Consider the following 18,511-nt stretch of genomic DNA (forward strand, 5'->3'; position numbering starts at 1 on the left):
CTAGGGGTCAAAAGCGTGAACCCGATTTGCCCCCATAGACAATGCGTGTAATGCATGGGCGGAAAACGTACAGGATCTGTATTATGACCGGAGTTAAATTGTTTTTTCTCTCTCTCTTTATGTCTCTTTATGGGCCGTATATGGTATCATTGGAAAGAGAATTTCATGGTCGTTATTGTAAACTACTCTCTTTTTTTATATGATAATCCTATCGAAACATGTGATGTAAAATAGATTTAAAGGACAAAATGGCGTCTTAAATGGCCCCCTTGACCAATTTTAAAAATCCGGCCAAGAGGTGCCCTGCGTATTGCATCTCGGAATGTCATTGCAAATTTTCAAGGAAAAAAAAGGATGTTTAGGGGCGAAAAGTAGTCTGAAAAAATGACGTCTTGGCCGATAAGTGTTATAATCGGGCGGAATTCGTATAGTGACCCTTGTTCAAATGCGATTTACTCACAATTTTCTGTGTAAACATATACCATACTTGGTATCATTCGAAAGGGCACTTCATTGCGGTCAGTTTGACACCATTGTCATCTGCACGCAATGTACTGCACGCATTAAAGGCGCTATTATGTGATGCATAGCAAATTCATCATTTTTGGCGATAACTTTGCGCTGACGTTATTAAAATTTACTAAACTTGGCAGACAGTTGTCACGTATATGGATACATGTGTCTGCCAAGTTTCAACGACGTAGGTATAAAGATCGCCATTTTAGAGCAAGTTGAAGTTATTTCGGAATTTTCTTGAAAATGGCGAATTTGGAGGGCAATTTTCGCAAAGTTGGTCAGTGATAGGGTATATAATTTTGTATATGGCTGGAAAGGGCATATCCTCAGGTATCTAAATCCAAAAAAAGGTACGGGTCTGCCAAGCCATAATGGAGATACGGCCACAGAGAGAAAGCCAATTTCCAGAACTTTAGAGGGCGCTATTTATGTTTTGCAAAGCCATTGGAGCGTGAAATTGGGCATGGCTATCAGCAATTATGAGACAAACATACTGTGAGATTTTAATACAAAACGGACATTATATGAGAAAGTTATGGCAGTTTTAGATTATTTAGGGGTCCATTTTTCAAGAATTTGAGAGATTTTTGACGGAGTCAGTTTCAGATTTGAATTTTGAGTACGAAGATGGCATTTTGAAGGTCAGGTCATACGTCGCAGATGAAAGAACATCTATTAGACTATCTAGAGGAATTTGTTAGAAGTTTGTAGGATCTAGGATAGTGGAGATAGGAAGGAAGACAGAAAGGCCTTAAAATGGACCAAAAACGGACAAAATGGCGCCTGGACGGTTATGCATGAGTGATTTCGAAAATCAAAGAATGTAGTGACCTTGATGAGATGTTAGAGACCATGCCTATGAAATTTGAAAGGAAAAGGACATGAGGAAAGCACCGAACCAGGAATAACAAACACTACGTGCAAAACGAATGCGATTTTCTGACGATAAGGAACAGGAAAAGGAGGAAAACTAGAAATGCAATCGTGTCACAACGATGTGCGTGCAATGACGCCATGTTTCTACTCTCGGACTATCCAGAGCAATATGTAAGAAGTCTATAGCTTCTGTGATAGTGGAGATAGTTAGGGCGAAAGAAAGGTCACCAATACGGCCCGAAACGGAAAAAAATGGTGCCTGGACGGTCACGCATGAGGGTTTCCGGAGAACAAAGAATTCAGTGACCTTGAAGGAATGCTAGAGACTACGCCTACGAATTGTGAAGGGAATTGGAGTAGAGGAAGGGATCTCGAAATGGCTCGCAAGCACTGCGTGCAAAACCAATAGGACTTGGTGCATGATCAACATGTTGCGACGCGTGCTTTGGCACGAACGGCCGCCCATACTAACACAACCGAATAACAGTCTTAAAAATGACGTCATGGCCGAAACGTGTTATAACAGGGCGGAAACTCGGCGGAATTCGTATAGTGACCCTTGTTCAAATGCGATTTACTCACAATTTTCTGCGTGAACATATACCATACTTGGTATCATTCGAAAGGGCACTTCAGTGCGGTTAGTTTGAAAACATTGTCATCTGCGCAAAACATACTACACGCATCAAACGCGCTATTACGTAAAGCATAGTAAATTCATCATTTTGGGCGATAACTTGGCAAAGAGGGCATTAAAATTTACTAAACTTAGCAGACAGTTGTCACGTATATGGATACATGTGTCTGCCAAGTTTCAATGACGTAGGTCTAAAGATCGCCGGTTTAGAGCAAGTTGAAGTTATTTCTCAATTTTCTTGAAAATGGCGAATTTGGAGGGCAATTTTCTCAAATTTGGTCAGTGATAGGGTATATAATTTTGCATATGGCTGGAAAGGGCATATCTTCAAGTATCTAAATCCAAAAAAGGGTACGGGTTTGCAAAGCCATTATGGAGATACGGCCACAGAGAGAAAGCCAATTCCCAGAACTTTAGAGGGCGCTATTTATGTTTTGCAGAGCCATTGGAGCGTGAAATTTGGCATGGCTATGTGCAATTATGAGATAAAGATACTGTAAGATTTAATTACAAAACGGAATTTATATTAGAAAGTTATGACAGTTTTAGATTATTTAGGGGTCAATTTTTCAAGAATTTGAGAGATTGTTGACGGAGTCGGTTTCAGATTTGAATTTTGAGTATGAAGATGGCATTTTGAAGGGCAGATTATACGTCGCAGATTAAAGAACATCTCTTAGACTATTTAGAGAAATTTGTTAGAAGTTTGTAGGATCTAAGATAGTGGAGATAGGAAGGAAGATAGAAAGGCTTTAAAATGGACCAGAAACAGACAAAATGGCGCCTGGACGTTTATGCATGAGTGATTTCAGAAAACGAAAAAGTAGGTGACCTGGATGAGATGCTAGAGATGATGCCTACGAAATTTGAAAGGAAATGGACATGATGAAGGCACCTAACTAGGAATAACAAGCACTATGTGCAAAACGAATGTGATTTCCGGACGATAAGGAATATACTAAGGAGAATATTAATGGGGCAGAATGTGAACGAAAACAAGGCAATGACGATTTCGTCATTGCAAAAATGCAATCGTGTCACAACGATGTGCGTGCAATGACGCCGTGTTTCTACGTGTCGAACGAAAGAGCTTCTCTCGGACTATCCAGAGCAATTTGTACGAAGTCTTTAGCTTCTGTAATATTGGAGACAGGTAGGGCGAAAGAAAGGCCTCAATAGTGACCTTCATGGGATGGTAGTGACTATGCCTACGAAGTTTGAAAGAAATTGGGATAGGGGAAAGAACCTAGAAAGGGCTCGCAAGCACTGCGTGCAAAAACAAATGGGATTAGTTGCATGTTCGTCAAATCAATCAAGATCGTTCTAGGGGTCAAAAGCGTGAACCCGATTTGCCCCATAGACAATGCGTGTAATGCATGGGCGGAAAACGTACAGGATCTGTATTATGACCGGAGTTAAATTGTTTTTTCTCTCTCTCTTTATGTCTCTTTATGGGCCGTATCTGGTATCATTGGAAAGAAAATTTCATGGTTGTTATTGTAAACTACTCTCTTTTTTTCTATGATAATCCTATCGAAACATGTGATGTAAAATAGATTTAAAGGACAAAATGGCGTCTTAAATGGTCCCCTTGACTACTTTCAAAAATCCGGCCACGAGGTGCCCTGCGTATTGCATCTCGGAATGTCATTGCAAATTTTCAACGAAAAAAAAGGATGTTTAGGGGGCGAAAAGTAGTCTGAAAAAATGACGTCATCGCCGATAAGTGTTATAATCGGGCGGAATTCGTATAGTGACCCTTGTTCAAAAGCGATTTACTCACAATTTTCTGTGTAAACATATACCATACTTGGTATCATTCGAAAGGGCACTTCATTGCGGTCAGTTTGACACCATTGTTATCTGCGCGCAATGTATTGCACGCATTAAACGCGCTATTACGTAATGCATAGTAAATTCATCATTTTTGGCGATTACTTTGCGCTAACATATTTGAATTTTACCAAACTTAGTAAACAGTTGTCACGTATATGGATACATATGTCTGCCAAGTTTCATTGATGTAGGTATAAAGATCGCCATTTTAGAGCAAGTTGAAGTTATTTCTCAATTTTCTTGAAAATGGCGAATTTGGACGGCAATTTTCTCAAATTTGGTCAGTGATAGGGTATATAATTTTGTATATGGCTGGAAAGGGCATATCTTTAAGTATCTAAATCCAAAAAAGGGTACGGGTTTGCTAAGCCATTATGGAGATACGGCCACAGAGAGAAAGCCAATTCCCAGAACTTTAGAGGGCGCTATTTATGTTGTGCAAAGCCATTGGAGCGTGAAATTTAGCATGGCTATGTGCAATTATGAGATAAAGATACTGTGAGATTTAAATACAAAACGGAATTTATATGAGAAAGTTATGGCAGTTTTAGATTATTTAGGGGTCCATTTTTCAAGAACTTGAGAGATTTTTGACGGAGTCGGTTTTAGATTTGAATTTCGAGTATGAAGATGGCATTTTGAAGGTCAAGTCATGTGTCGCAGATGAAAGAACATCTCTCAGACTATCTAGAGGAATTTGTTAGAAGTTTGTAGGATCTAGGATAGTGGAGATAGGAAGGAAGATATAAAGGCCTTAAAATGGACCAGAAACGGACAAAATGGCGCCTGGACGGTCATGCATGAGTGATTTCCAAAATCGAAGAATGTAGTGACCTTGATGAGATGGTAGAGACTATGCCTATGAAATTTGAAAGGAAAAGGACATGAGGAAAGCACCTAACTAGGAATCACAAACACTACGTGCAAAACGAATGCGATTTCCTGACGATAAGGATAAGGATAAGGAAAAGGAAAAGGAAAAGGAGAATATTAATGGGGCAGAATGTGAACGAAAACAAGGCAATGACGAAGGTCGTCATTGCAACTAGAAATGCAATCGTGTCACAACGATGTGCGTGCAATGACGCCGTGTTTCTACGTGTCGAACGAAAGAGCTTCTCTCGGACTATCCAGAGCAATTTGTACGAAGTCTTTAGCTTCTGTAATATTGGAGACAGGTAGGGCGAAAGAAAGGCCTCAATAGTGACCTTGATGGGATGGTATGACTATGCCTACGATGTTTGAAAGAAATTGGGATAGGGGAAACAACCTAGAAAGGGCTCGCAAGCACTGCGTGCAAAAACAAATGGGATTAGTTGCACGTTCGTCATTGCAATCAAGATCGTTCTAGGGGTCAAAAGCGTGAACCCGATTTGCCCCATAGACAATGTGTGTAATGCATGGGCGGAAAACGTAGAGGATCTGTATTATGACCGGAGTTAAATTGTTTTTTCTCTCTCTCTTTATGTCTCTTCATGGGCCGTATATGGTATCATTGGAAAGAGAATTTCATGGTCGTTATTGTAAACTACTCTCTTTTTTTCTATGATAATCCTATCGAAACATGTGATGTAAAATAGATTTAAAGGACAAAATGGCGTCTTAAATGGCCCCCTTGACCAATTTCAAAAATCCGGCCACGAGGTGCCCTGCGTATTGCATCTCGGAATGTCATTGCAAATTTTCAAGGAAAAAAAAGGATGTTTAGGGGGCGAAAAGTAGTCTGAAAAAAATGACGTCATGGCCGATAAGTGTTATAATCGGGCGGAATTCGTATAGTGACCCTTGTTCAAATGCGATTTACTCACAATTTTCTGTGTAAACATATACCATACTTGGTATCATTCGAAAGGGCACTTCATTGCGGTCAGTTTGACACCATTGTCATCTGCACGCAATGTACTGCACGCATTAAAGGCGCTATTACGTAATGCATAGTAAATTCATCATTTTTGGCGATAACTTTGCGCTGACATATTCGAATTTTACCAAACTTGGTAAACAGTTGTCACGTATATGGATACATATGTCTGCAAAGTTTCATTGATGTAGGTATAACGATCGCAATTTTAGAGCAAGTTGAAGTTATTTCTCAATTTTCTTGAAAATGGCTTATTTGGAGGGCAATTTTCTCAAATTTGGTCAGTGATAGGGTATATAATTTTGTATATGGCTGGAAAGGGCATATCTTCAAGTATCTAAATCCAAAAAAGGGTACGGGTTTGCCAAGCCATTATGGAGATACGGCCACAGACAGAAAGCCAATTCCCAGAACTTTAGAGGGCGCTATTTATGTTTTGCACAGCCATTGGAGCATGAAATTTGGCATGGCTATGTGCAATTATAAGATAAGGATAATGTGAGATTTAAACACAAAACGGAATTTATATGAGAAAGTTATGGCAGTTTTAGATTTTTAGGGGTCCATTTTTCAAGAATTTGAGAGATTTTTGACGGAGTCAGTTTCAGATTTGAATTTTGAGTACGAAGATGGCATTTTGAAGGTCAGGTCATACGTCGCAGATGAAAGAACATCTATTAGACTATCTAGAGGAATTTGTTAGAAGTTTGTAGAATCTAGGATAGTGGAGATAGGAAGGAAGACAGAAAGGCCTTAAAATGGACCAAAAACGGACAAAATGGCGCCTGGACGGTTATGCATGAGTGATTTCGAAAATCAAAGAATGTAGTGACCTTGATGAGATGTTAGAGACCATGCCTATGAAATTTGAAAGGAAAAGGACATGATGAAAGCACCGAACCAGGAATAACAAACACTACGTGCAAAACGAATGCGATTTCCTGACGATAAGGAACAGGAAAAGGAGGAAAAGGAGAATATTAATGGGGCAGAATGTGAACGAAAACAAGGCAATGACGAAGGTTCGTCATTGCAAGGAGAATATTAATGGGGCAGAATGTGAACGAAAACAAGGCAATGACGAAGGTCGTCATTGCAACTAGGAATAACAAACATTACGTGCAAAACGAATGCGATTTCCTGACGATAAGGAAAAGGAAAAGGAGGAAAAGGAGAATACTAGAAATGCAATCGTGTCACAACGATGTGCGTGCAATGACGCCGTGTTTCTACGTGTCGAACGAAAGAGCTTCTCTCGGACTATCCAGAGCAATTTGTACGAAGTCTTTAGCTTCTGTAATATTGGAGACAGGTAGGGCGAAAGAAAGGCCTCAACAGTGACCTTGATGGGATGGTAGTGACTATGCCTACGATGTTTGAAAGAAATTGGGATAGGGGAAAGAACCTAGAAAGGGCTCGCAAGCACTACGTGCAAAAACAAAGGGGATTAGTTGCATGTTCGTCATTGCAATCAAGATCGTTCTAGGGGTCAAAAGCGTGAACCCGATTTGCCCCATAGACAATGCGTGTAATGCATGGACGGAAAACGTACAGGATCTGTATTATGACCGGAGTTAAATTGTTTTTTTTCTCTCTCTTTATGTTTCTTTATGGGCCGTATATGGTATCATTGGAAAGAGAATTTCATGGTCGTTATTGTAAACTACTCTTTTTTTTTATATGATAATCCTATCGAAACATGTGATGTAAAATAGATTTAAAGGACAAAATGGCGTCTTAAATGGCCACCTTGACCAATTTCAAAAATCCGGCCAAGAGGTGCCCTGCGTATTGCATCTCGGAATGTCATTGCAAATTTTCAAGGAAAAAAAAGGATGTTTAGGGGGCGAAAAGTAGTCTGAAAAAATGACGTCATGGCCGATAAGTGTTATAATCGGGCGGAATTCGTATAGTGACCCTTGTTCAAATGCGATTTACTCACAATTTTCTGTGTAAACATATACCATACTTGGTATCATTCGAAAGGGCACTTCATTGCGGTCAGTTTGACACCATTGTCATCTGCACGCAATGTACTGCACGCACTAAAGGCGCTATTACGTAATGCATAGCAAATTCATCATTTTTGGCGATAACTTTGCAACGAGGGCATTACAATTTATTAAACTTGGCAGACAGTTGTCACGTATATGGATACATATGTGTGCCAAGTTTCATTGGTGTAGGTATAAAGATCGCCAATTTAGCGCAAGTTGAAGTTATTTTGGAATTTTCTTGAAAATGGCGAATTTGGAGGGCATTTTTCTCAAAGTCAGTCAGTGTAAGGGTATATAATTTTGTATATGGCTGGAAAGGGCATATCTTCAAGTATCTAAATCCAAAAAAGGGTACGGATTTGCCAAGCCATAATGGAGATACGGCCATAGAAAGAAAGCCAATTCCCAGAACTTTAGAGGGCGCTATTTACGTTTTGCAAAGCCATTAGAGCGTGAAATTTGGCATGGCTATGTGCAATTATGAGATAAAGATACTGTGAGATTTAAATACAAAACGGAATTTATATGAGAAAGTTATGGCAGTTTTAGATTATTTAGGGGTCATTTTTTCAAGAATTTGAGAGATTGTTGACGGAGACGGTTTCAGATTTGAATTTTGAGTATGAAGATGGCATTTTGAAGGGCAGGTTATACGTCGCAGATAAAAGAACATCTCTTGGACTATCTAGAGGAATTTGTTAGAAATGTGTAGGATCTAGGATAGTGGAGATAGGAAGGAAGAAAGAAAGGCCTTAAAATGGACCAGAAACGGACAAAATGGCGCCTGGACGGTTATGCATGAGTGATTTCGAAAATCGAAGAATGTAGTGACCTTGAAGGGATGTTAGAGACTATGCCTATGAAATGTGAAAGGAAAAGGACATGAGAAAAGCACCTAACTAGGAATAACAAACATTACGTGCAAAACGAATGCGATTTCCTGACGATAAGGAAAAGGAAAAGGAGGAAAAGGAGAATATTAATGGGGCAGAATGTGAACGAAAACAAGGCAATGACGAAGGTCGTCATTGCAAATACTAGAAATGCAATCGTCTCAAAACGATGTGCGTGCAATGACGCCATGTTTCTACGTGTCAAACGAAAGAGCTTCTCTCGCACTATCCAGAGCAATTTGTACGAAGTCTGTAGCTTCTGTGATATTGGAGATAGGTAGGGCGAAAGAAAGGCCTCAACAGTGACCTTGATGAGATGGTAGTGGCTATGCCTATACGAAGCTTGAAAGAAATTGGGATAGGGGAAGGAACCTAGAAAGGGCTCGCAAGCACTGCGTGCAAAAACCAATGGGATTCGGTGCATGTTCGTCATTGCAATGAAGATCGTTCTGGGGGCCAAAAGCATGAACCCGATATGCCCCATAGACAATGCGTGTAATTCATGGCCGGAAAACGTACAGGATCTGTATTATGACCGGAGTTAAATTGTTTTTTCTCTCTCTCTTTATGTCTCTTTATGGGCCGTATTTGGTATCATTAGAAAGAGAATTTCATGGTTGTTATTGTAAACCACTCTCTTTTTTTTATGATAATCCTATCGAAACACGTGATGTAAAATAGATTTATAGAACAAAATGGCGTCTTGAATGGCCCCCTTGACCAATTTCAAAAATCCGGCCAAGAGGTGCCCTGCGTATTGGAACTCGGCATGCAACTGCAAATTTTCAAGGAAAAAAAAGGACATTTAAGGGGCGAAAAGCAGTCTGAAAAAAATGACGTCATAGCCGATACGTGTTAGATTCGGGCGGAAACTCGGCGGAATTCGTGTAGTGACCTTTGTTCAATGCGATTTACTCACAATTTTCTGTGTGAAAATATACTATATTTGGTATCATTCGAAAGGGCACTTCATTGCGGTCAGTTTGAAACCATTGTCATTTGCGCAAAACGTACTGCACGCATCAAACGCGCTATTACGTAAAGCATAGTAAATTCATCATTTTGGGCGATAACTTGGCGAAGAGGGCATTACAATTTACTAAACTTTACAGACAGTTGTCACGTATATGGATACATGTGTCTGCCAAGTTTCATTGATGTAGGTATAAAGATCGCTGGTTTAGAGCAAGTTGAAGTTATTTCTCAATTTTCTTGAAAATGGCGAATTTGGAGGGCAATTTTCTCAAATTTGGTCAGTGATAGGGTATATGATTTTGTATATGGCTGGAAAGGGCATATCTTCAAGTATCTAAATCCAAAAAAGGGTACGGGTTTGCCAAGCCATTATGGAGATACGGCCACAGAGAGAAAGCCAATTCCCAGAACTTTAGAGGGCGCTATTTATGTTGTGCAAAGCCATTGGAGCGTGAAATATGGCATGGCTATATGCAATTATGAGATAAAGATACTGTGAGATTTAAATGCAAAACGGAATTTATATGAGAAAGTTATGGCAGTTTTAGATTATTTAGGGGTCAATTTTTCAAGAATTTGAGAGATAGTTGACGGAGTCGGTTTCAGATTTGAATTTTGAGTATGAAGACGGCATTTTGAAGGGCAGGTTATACGTCGCAGATTAAAGAACATCTCTTAGACTATCTAGAGGAATTTGTTAGAAGTTTATAGGATCTAGGATAGTGGAGATAGGAAGGAAGAAAGAAAGGCCTTAAAATGGACCAGAAACGGACAAAATGGCGCCTGGACGGTTATGCATGAGTGACTTCGAAAATCGAAGAATGTAGTGACCTTGAAGGGATGTTACAGACTATGCCTATGAAATTTGAAAGGAAAAGGACATGAGGAAAGCACCTAACTAGGAATAACAAACATTACGTGCAAAACGAATGCGATTTCCTGACGATAAGGATAAGGAAAAGGAGGAAAAGGAGAATATTAATGGGGCAGAATGTGAACGAAAACAAGGCAATGACGAAGGTCGTCATTGCAAAAAAGAAGAGGGGAAGAGGGGAAGAGGGGAAAGAGAGAGCCCACATGTTATTACTCCAAGTCGCTGTCGGGGTCAAAGTGGGGGATTTGTTTCCGACCTCCGTTACCACGTAGGAGTGCATGGTCTCGCCACCATGCCGACATCAAATCCTGCATACACTGGCATCCATGCCTTCCGTATCATGATCCTCCTCAAGGGGCGGATCCGAGGTTTTCCAATGAGGGAGGGGGCACAAGTCCCCATTTCTAATTTCATTTAACTCCAAAAAGTCAACAATGGGTCTAAAAGGAGCACAGGCTGATTGTCCGCCACCCCACCCACCTGAAATTTGCGCCTGTCCACCCGTGTCAACATTTTATACTCAGAGGAAGAAAAAAAAGCTTTAACGATGAATTTCTATAGTAATATATGCCTTCTTCATTTAAACAAAAAATCATTTACAATTTTTTAAAAGCGCAGGTCATCGAAAGATGAAAGATACCCTTTCCTTTCCTTGCTTTGCTTTGTAGTCCCTGGGTAAAATCTCAACACAATGGTATTCCAGTGAAATATTTTATTTCATCATTTTCGTAATTTATACGATCGAGTCCAATCGTCAACCTCCATTGAAGTTCTCGAATGTTATTGTTTCTGAAAATATCAAGTTTCCTATATCGTCGATCCTTTGGAGGTTGATGAAACTCGTCGGGGTCATTCAGGGTCAAGTAGTGAACTCCTCCTGACATCATTAATAAGATGCTTGGGTTTTCAGTAGGTCACCCCCCCCCCCCCCCCCCCCACGCCCTGTTACTCTACATCGTCTTATGTTGTGTGTGTAAGGCCATTAAATATTTCAGATTCAGGATAGCATGTTAGTGTATATCAGTGGCGGAACTAGGAGGTAAGGGGGCACGTACCCCAAGTTCATACCACCCCAACGGCAGTAACCGTGCTTCCATTAACATTCTCTCTTTTTCGCGGTTGTATACAAATTTTTCAATACATTTCATTGGTCTTTGGTTTACCGTAGTTTACTTCTTTTAAATAAAAGATGCACAATGTAAGAATATACGGTTAATGCGACATAGACAGTAGCAAAAATATGATTGAAATGGGTCAGCACTGGTTCACGGGTACAATTTTATTGAGGGAGGGGTAGAGCTGACGTCACTCTCCTGAATATCAAAGTTGTAGTTGCATTTCGATTTTGACATCTTATAACAGCCGCTTTATTTCTGGCATTAAGTATACTAGATAATTGTAGATATGAAAACTACAAATAAACCACCTCTTTTCCCTGATGAGGTGACGAATGCCGGAATATGATGTGTCGAGTGGCCGAATACTGGTAATTTCAAAACTCTCGTCTGGGCTATTCAGCCCCCTCCCTCTATTTTATATGCATGTGTAGCCAAGTAACCAAATTTGCAAACAAATTGAAGTCCCAAATAGTATTGTTATTGCAATAATAGTCATTCAAAATTCATCATGATTTAAGATCATAAAATTGCACTCAGGTAGTACTGCTGAAATATGATCAGTAATTCCAGTAATATAGTTTATTTGAAAGAAATTGAAAACGTCATTATGATCCAGGCACAATAGGAAGAACTACACTGTAACATAAACTAAGAGTTTTGGGTGTAGGTTTATTAAATGATCATAATGAACATGAGATTGTCGTAAATTTGAGTTTATGCTAATACGCATGCAGACCGCATGCAACGATCATGAAATATGATATTTAACGTAAATCACATAACACGGCCAATACAATTGTGTTGTCGTGTACGGTGGAAAGTCAAGGGTATTGCGAATTACAGCAATCGGCCTTATGTAGCCTCCCACCCCCCCCCCCCCCCATTACCCATTATTGTCTTCTTTAGTTATCTATATTTATATACTTAGAGAGAGAGAGGGAGGAAGGGAGGGAGAGAGGGAGGGAGGGGGAGAGAGAGAGAGAGAGAGAGAGAGAGGGGGGAGGGAGAAAGGGAGGGAGGGGGGGGGGGGTGGAGAAAGAGAGATAACGAACAAGGAAAAGGGAGAGAGGGAACCAAGAGAAAGGAGACATCCTCATAATATTCGTATCGAAATTTATAAATCCAGATTCGCAAAAACGACATGCGCCATCACGTGTTGAAAATGCTGGAAATATAAAGCCATTTTCTGCTGCCTTCGTGTTTTTGATCTGACGAATAGACTATTATTGAGCTGAAGATTGATTTGAAATCCCATTGTGAGTTAAGATGGGGATGACATAGAGAAAGAATCTTCAAATTGGTGGAATGTCCAAATGAGATCATTCTTCCCCCGATAGAATTTTTTTTTTTTAATATAAGATTAAAGAAAGACAATTAAAGGCACATGTACTATGTCCCATTTGCAGACCCAAAAATAAAATGTTTAAATTCCAACGGCATTAGAAAGATAATACTAATTTGGAAATTCCCTCAAAACGAAAGTGTTTCAAAATGGCTTTTTGTGGAAAATAACGGCCGTTAGTTGTCGAATCGAATTTAGTGAGCGCGCTCGTTTAATTGAATAGTCTGATTTTCAGAACCTTTTGTGCTGCACAAAGATTCAATCAGTTTGATTTTGGCCATTACAAGAAGTGGGTTTAGGTAACTCTTTTTTTCGCCTCCATATCTTTTCCTCTCAGATTTCATTATCGTATCCACTCCTATTGCACCCCTGATAATGTACTAACAAAATTATGTACAAAACATAACTGCTCTCAATCTTTTAATTTCGATTTCTGAATAAAACAAAATTACCTGTAAATTTCTATGTTTGTGTATAAAAATACAACTCACGGACATGCAATGGGCACTGACCAGGGGCGTTTTGATCCATTTTCCTCGAGTGCGGGAACCATAAACTTAGAGAGAGAGAGAGAGGAAGAGAGGGAGGGAGGGAGGGAGAGAGAGAGAAAGAGACAGACAGAGAGAGAGAGAGAGAGAGAGAGAGAGGAATAGGGGGATGACTGCGCCTATTGCATCACTCTCTTACACTTTTCTATTCATCACTATTTGTCATGGATCACACACAAGGGAATATAAATTGGCGTATATTAGGATGATATTAAATCCTGTCTCCTACGTAATAATATCGATATTTTACCTATATCTATTCTCTCTATCTCTCTCTCTCTCTCTCTCTCTCTCTCCCTCTCTCTATTCTATTGTTAAATCCCTGCCTTGATTTGTTTAAATATTTCAAGGAAAATAATTGGACCTGTCTCAAGAAACAAGAATCAACCCGCCAGATAGTAGCGACACAACCCTCAACTTGCTATTGGCCTTTGAACAGATACTTTTAAGAGATGACGCTTCTAACGAAATATGAGGAAGGACCCACCCTTTTAACCCTATTTTGAAATCTCCCCCTCTCCCCCTTTTTTTCCCACACCTTTTTTCTCCCCTCCCCCTTACCCTTTCCCCCTTTTCTCTCTTTCTTTCTCTCTCTCAATGTAAAAATTTGAAACTATAATATGGGTCAGCTTTACACATGTTAAGAGAGAGAGAAAGAGAGAGAGAAAGAGAGAGAGAGAGAGAGAGACACACACACACACACACACACACACACACTTGACGATACATACGGTCAAACAGAGACATACAGAGAAATGTGTACAAAAAGACTGACACACGGAGAATCTCAGACAAGATAAAATACACTCATATTGGTCAGAAAGTAGGGGGATTCGAGAGGAGGGGGGGGGGGGGGGGGGGGGGGGGGAGGGTAAGAGTGGAGGTTATGTAGATAAAACAAAGTAAAAACCTGACGCACCAGCTACTGGTGGGATGCAGTAATAATAAGCAGATAGATATATTGAATCATACAACCCCTCTCTCTCTCTCTCTCTCTCTCTCTCTCTCTCTCTCTCTCTCTCTCTCTCTCTCTCTCCCTCCCTCCCTCCCTCCCTCCCTCTCTCTCTAAAAAGACTGAAATACAATTTTAAGTTTAAATGTTTGTAGGTTATGACACCGAGAGTTCATTCTACTTTCAATGGGTGTGCACACGCTTTGTCATCCGATGTTTTCTAATTGTTTTGTTGTTCTTTTTCCCAAGGTTCCTTGCGGGTTGACTATGTTCATGATAGTTCAAGCTTCATAAAAGCAGATGCTTAACCAAGAGCCGGAAGCATTGCCAAAACCATGCAATTAGAAAGCCTTTTTTGTAATGGTTTAAGACCTAGTATCACGCACCCCCCGAAATACCTTTATTCAAATATGTAATACATGCAGTTCAACGGTTTTTCTATGATCAAGGTGAAGGATACACCCCCTATTAAGTGCGTTCATACGAAACGCATTTAAATAGAAAGAAATACAGAAGACTGAACCTTTTTTCGTCTTTCAACAGTTCATCAACAGTGAAGTATTTTATCTTTCATAAAAGTGTTTTTATATACAGTTCTTATTTTCACACAAAAACACTTTCATCTATTCATAATGTACTTGATATATTCCGATGGGAGGGGGGGGGGGGGTCTACCTTTTACTATAAGTAGGCCTAAGGCTAATGGAAACCACATTTATCTTTTTTGTGGTTCAAGACGTATAAACAAAGTTTGAATCTCGAATCTCGAATCTTGGCAATGTGTGACCGTGGTTTCACGATTGGTTGTGTTCTGTTCAGTCAGGGGGTCAGGAGGTGAAGTTTGATCAATCACACCCATGTTCTCTAATCAACATTTAGGCGTAGGCTACCCAGGTATAACTTTACAGGCGGAGGGGTGTGAGGGGTGTGGAGGTGGATCCAGGCGCGTACGCAGGGGGGGGGGGGGGGGGGGGGGGTTATGGGGGTTGAGCTCCCCCTTTAACTTTTTTATGTGTGTGTTTTTAATGAACCCCCCTCCCTTTGTTTTGTTTTTTAATAAAAAAATAAAAAAATAAAAAAAATAAAAACAAATTGTGGTAATGGGTGACCCCCAAAAAGCTGCCCTTACCCCCCCCCCCCCCAACGATACAAAATATCGATCGGTCAATTTTTCTAGTTACCCCCCCCCCCCCCCCGGCTGAATCGCTTCCCCCTCCCAGATGAGATCGGAGTCATCACCTGATGGGGCCGTAATGTCTTGGTAGTCTCCCATGTTGTTTGTATAGATTTCATGGGCCTTTAGAATGGGGTTGGGTGAGGTCAGTGGCGTACGCAGGAATTTTTCAAGCAAGGAGGGTTTTAAAAAAATTGAAAATCGCGCCGACCGGAATTTCGCTCAGTGGGGTGGGCTGGGGGAGGGGGGAGGGGGGGGGGGGGTAACAATTTTTTTTTGCCCCCGGAAATGGGAAAATCGCGTAGGCCGATATTTCGCTCAGTGGGGGAGAGGGGGGTTTAAGAAGCATTAATTTTGTATTATTGTTTTTTTAATTCACCACACCCCCCATGAGAAACAAAAAAATTGATTGGAATGTTTAACCCCCAAACACCCCCCCCCCCCCCCCCCCCCCCCCTGCGTACGCGCCTTAGTGGGGTACGTGGGCCGTGGGTTAAATTTGCTATTAAATCCGGCATTTTTTTGTTCTTGTGTAGATTTTTTGTTGTTTAGGTAATCATGAATGAAGTAATAACTGTTACATAATTTTTTGGAATCCAAATTTAGTGCTCAAACGATCAAATGTTTACCCAAAACAAAAAACTTATTCAGTCCCTGATAATTATAGTCGTAGCTCTCCTATTTTATTTTATCCATTTCGTAACTGTAACAGTTATTGTCGTCAATTTACATTATAAACAATATAACGTTTTGTACAATGACAAATGTTTTAAACCTGTGTGATACATTGCCGATTCATTTACTGCTCTTGACATGGCTTATTTCTCTCTCTCTCTCCATTTCTCTCTCCCCTCTTTCTTTCTTTGTCTCTTTCCTCCTTTACTTTCTACCAATTTCCTTATATATTTTCTCCTCTTCCAATTTTTTATGGAGATATTTTAATGCCTTTTTATTAAAGTGATTTGATGTTTTTTCCGCTGTTAATTTTAATTATTACATTGTCGTTTTTGCTTTTTGTTTAGTGCTTTTTACTACTTTTAATGCGTATTATGTTTATATGTTAGTTTTATACTGTTCTTACCTTTGCTTTTGAGCTTTGGTGATATTCTTTATTTATATTTCCGTGTACTACATTTTTATCCTGTTCAGGACCATGATGTAAAGCAGATTTTGTATCTACAAAGTATATCTGATTCTTGTTATCCTGAATAAATATATTTCAATAAAATAAAAATAAAAATAATGAATTAACTCGAGTCATGTCGCAAATGTTCTAGATATATACGAACCAAAATGTTATGACTGTCTTTGTAAAAACAATCTCTTTGATAATTTCGCTGAATATTATTGATCAAACGATGTGATGTATACATGATTCCATCGTCTGGCATGGTACTTGATCAACAGCTGACTGCACAATCCACGTTTATTGGATAAACTAGTAACATCCGTTTCCTAAATCCCTGTACATATCCCGTATCATCTGCACTTTTAGGGAAATCTTTTTTTTTTTCATAGGGAGGGTGTCCGATTTTTTCTGATAGGATGAGGGAAAGAGCAAAGGAGTAATTTGACGTATGGAAGAAAACAGAAGAAGAAACAAATAAAGGTGAGAAGAGAGAGGGGAAGAAGGGTCACACAAAATTAATATTTGTTAGCTTTTTTATAGATTTGTTTTCCTCCCCCTCCTCCTCCTACTTTTCTGCTCTGTCTCTGTCTCTCTCTCTCTCTCTCCCTCTCTCTCTCTTTGTCTCTCTCTGTCTCTCTCTGTCTCTCTCTGTCTCTATATGTCCGTCTGTCTCTACCTCTCTCTGTGTCTCTCTGTGTCTTTCTCTCTCTGTCTCTCTCACATTCACTTTCTCCTTCTTTCTATATAATTATCTCTCTTTTCACTCGCTAACGCGCGCACACACACCACACAATCTATACTCTTCTTTCAAAACCATCTACTCATCCCCCTGAATGATCTGCCTCAGTGATATTCATCTATGGCCTTAAAACCCTTGCACACGACCCAAGTCCTAAGTAGATGACTCTGATTGGTGGAAAGCCAAGTTACGTCATGGAGTTGCGTTCAACCGCAAACATAATTATACAAGAGGTACAATGAGTATGAACTTGAAGGTTCTTCTTTACATACGCGCGAGTGTGTTCTATGGGATCCCTCCCATTCCCAATGGTAAATTAATAAAGTTCTAGATGCATATTGCTGTGTTTGTTTTGCTTTTTATAATTTTCTTAACTGTATTCTTTGTTTCCATGTCAATTATACGAGATGACATAATAACAAGTAATATTTCCTTTCTATCGCACTTTTCCCTCTCTGTTTGTCTCTCTCTCTTTCCCTCTTTTATCTGTCCTTTGTTCCCCCTGTATTTTTCGATTTCTGTTTAATCTTTCACACACTCTCTCCGTCCCTCACTCTTTCTCCGTATTTTGTTTCTTTCCCCCCTCTCCCTCTCTCTTTCTCTCTCTCTTTTCTCTCTCTTTCTCTCTCTCTCTCTCTCTCTCTCTTTCTCCTTCTCCACGCCTCTATTCTATCTTTGTATCACATTATTTCTCTTCCCTCGTCCCCTCTACAATACTGGATCTCTATGCGCTACGCGGGTGGGGAGGGGGGGGGGGCACAAAGTCTAGAAAGTAGTTGGTGGGGTTGGTGATGAGTGGTGGTTCGTTAAAAGATGAGTGTGGTGGTAGGACGAAAGCCAAATCAGGAGAAAGAAAGATTATTTTTAAAGGTTTTAGGAAATGTTGGATCGAAATACAAAATCGACTTAAAGAAAATCCACTATTTCAGCTGTTATCGCATCTGTTTCTATGTCTAATCGTGCTGTTTATTTTTTCCAATAATCTTTCCAGTGGTTTTGGCGTAATAATGCACTAAACTGAACTGCTGAATAAAAAAGATTATT

The sequence above is a fragment of the Strongylocentrotus purpuratus genome, unplaced genomic scaffold, assembly GCF_000002235.5.
Source record: "Strongylocentrotus purpuratus isolate Spur 01 unplaced genomic scaffold, Spur_5.0 spur5_scaffold_6, whole genome shotgun sequence".
In the NCBI taxonomy this organism is placed as follows: Eukaryota; Metazoa; Echinodermata; class Echinoidea; order Camarodonta; family Strongylocentrotidae; genus Strongylocentrotus; species Strongylocentrotus purpuratus.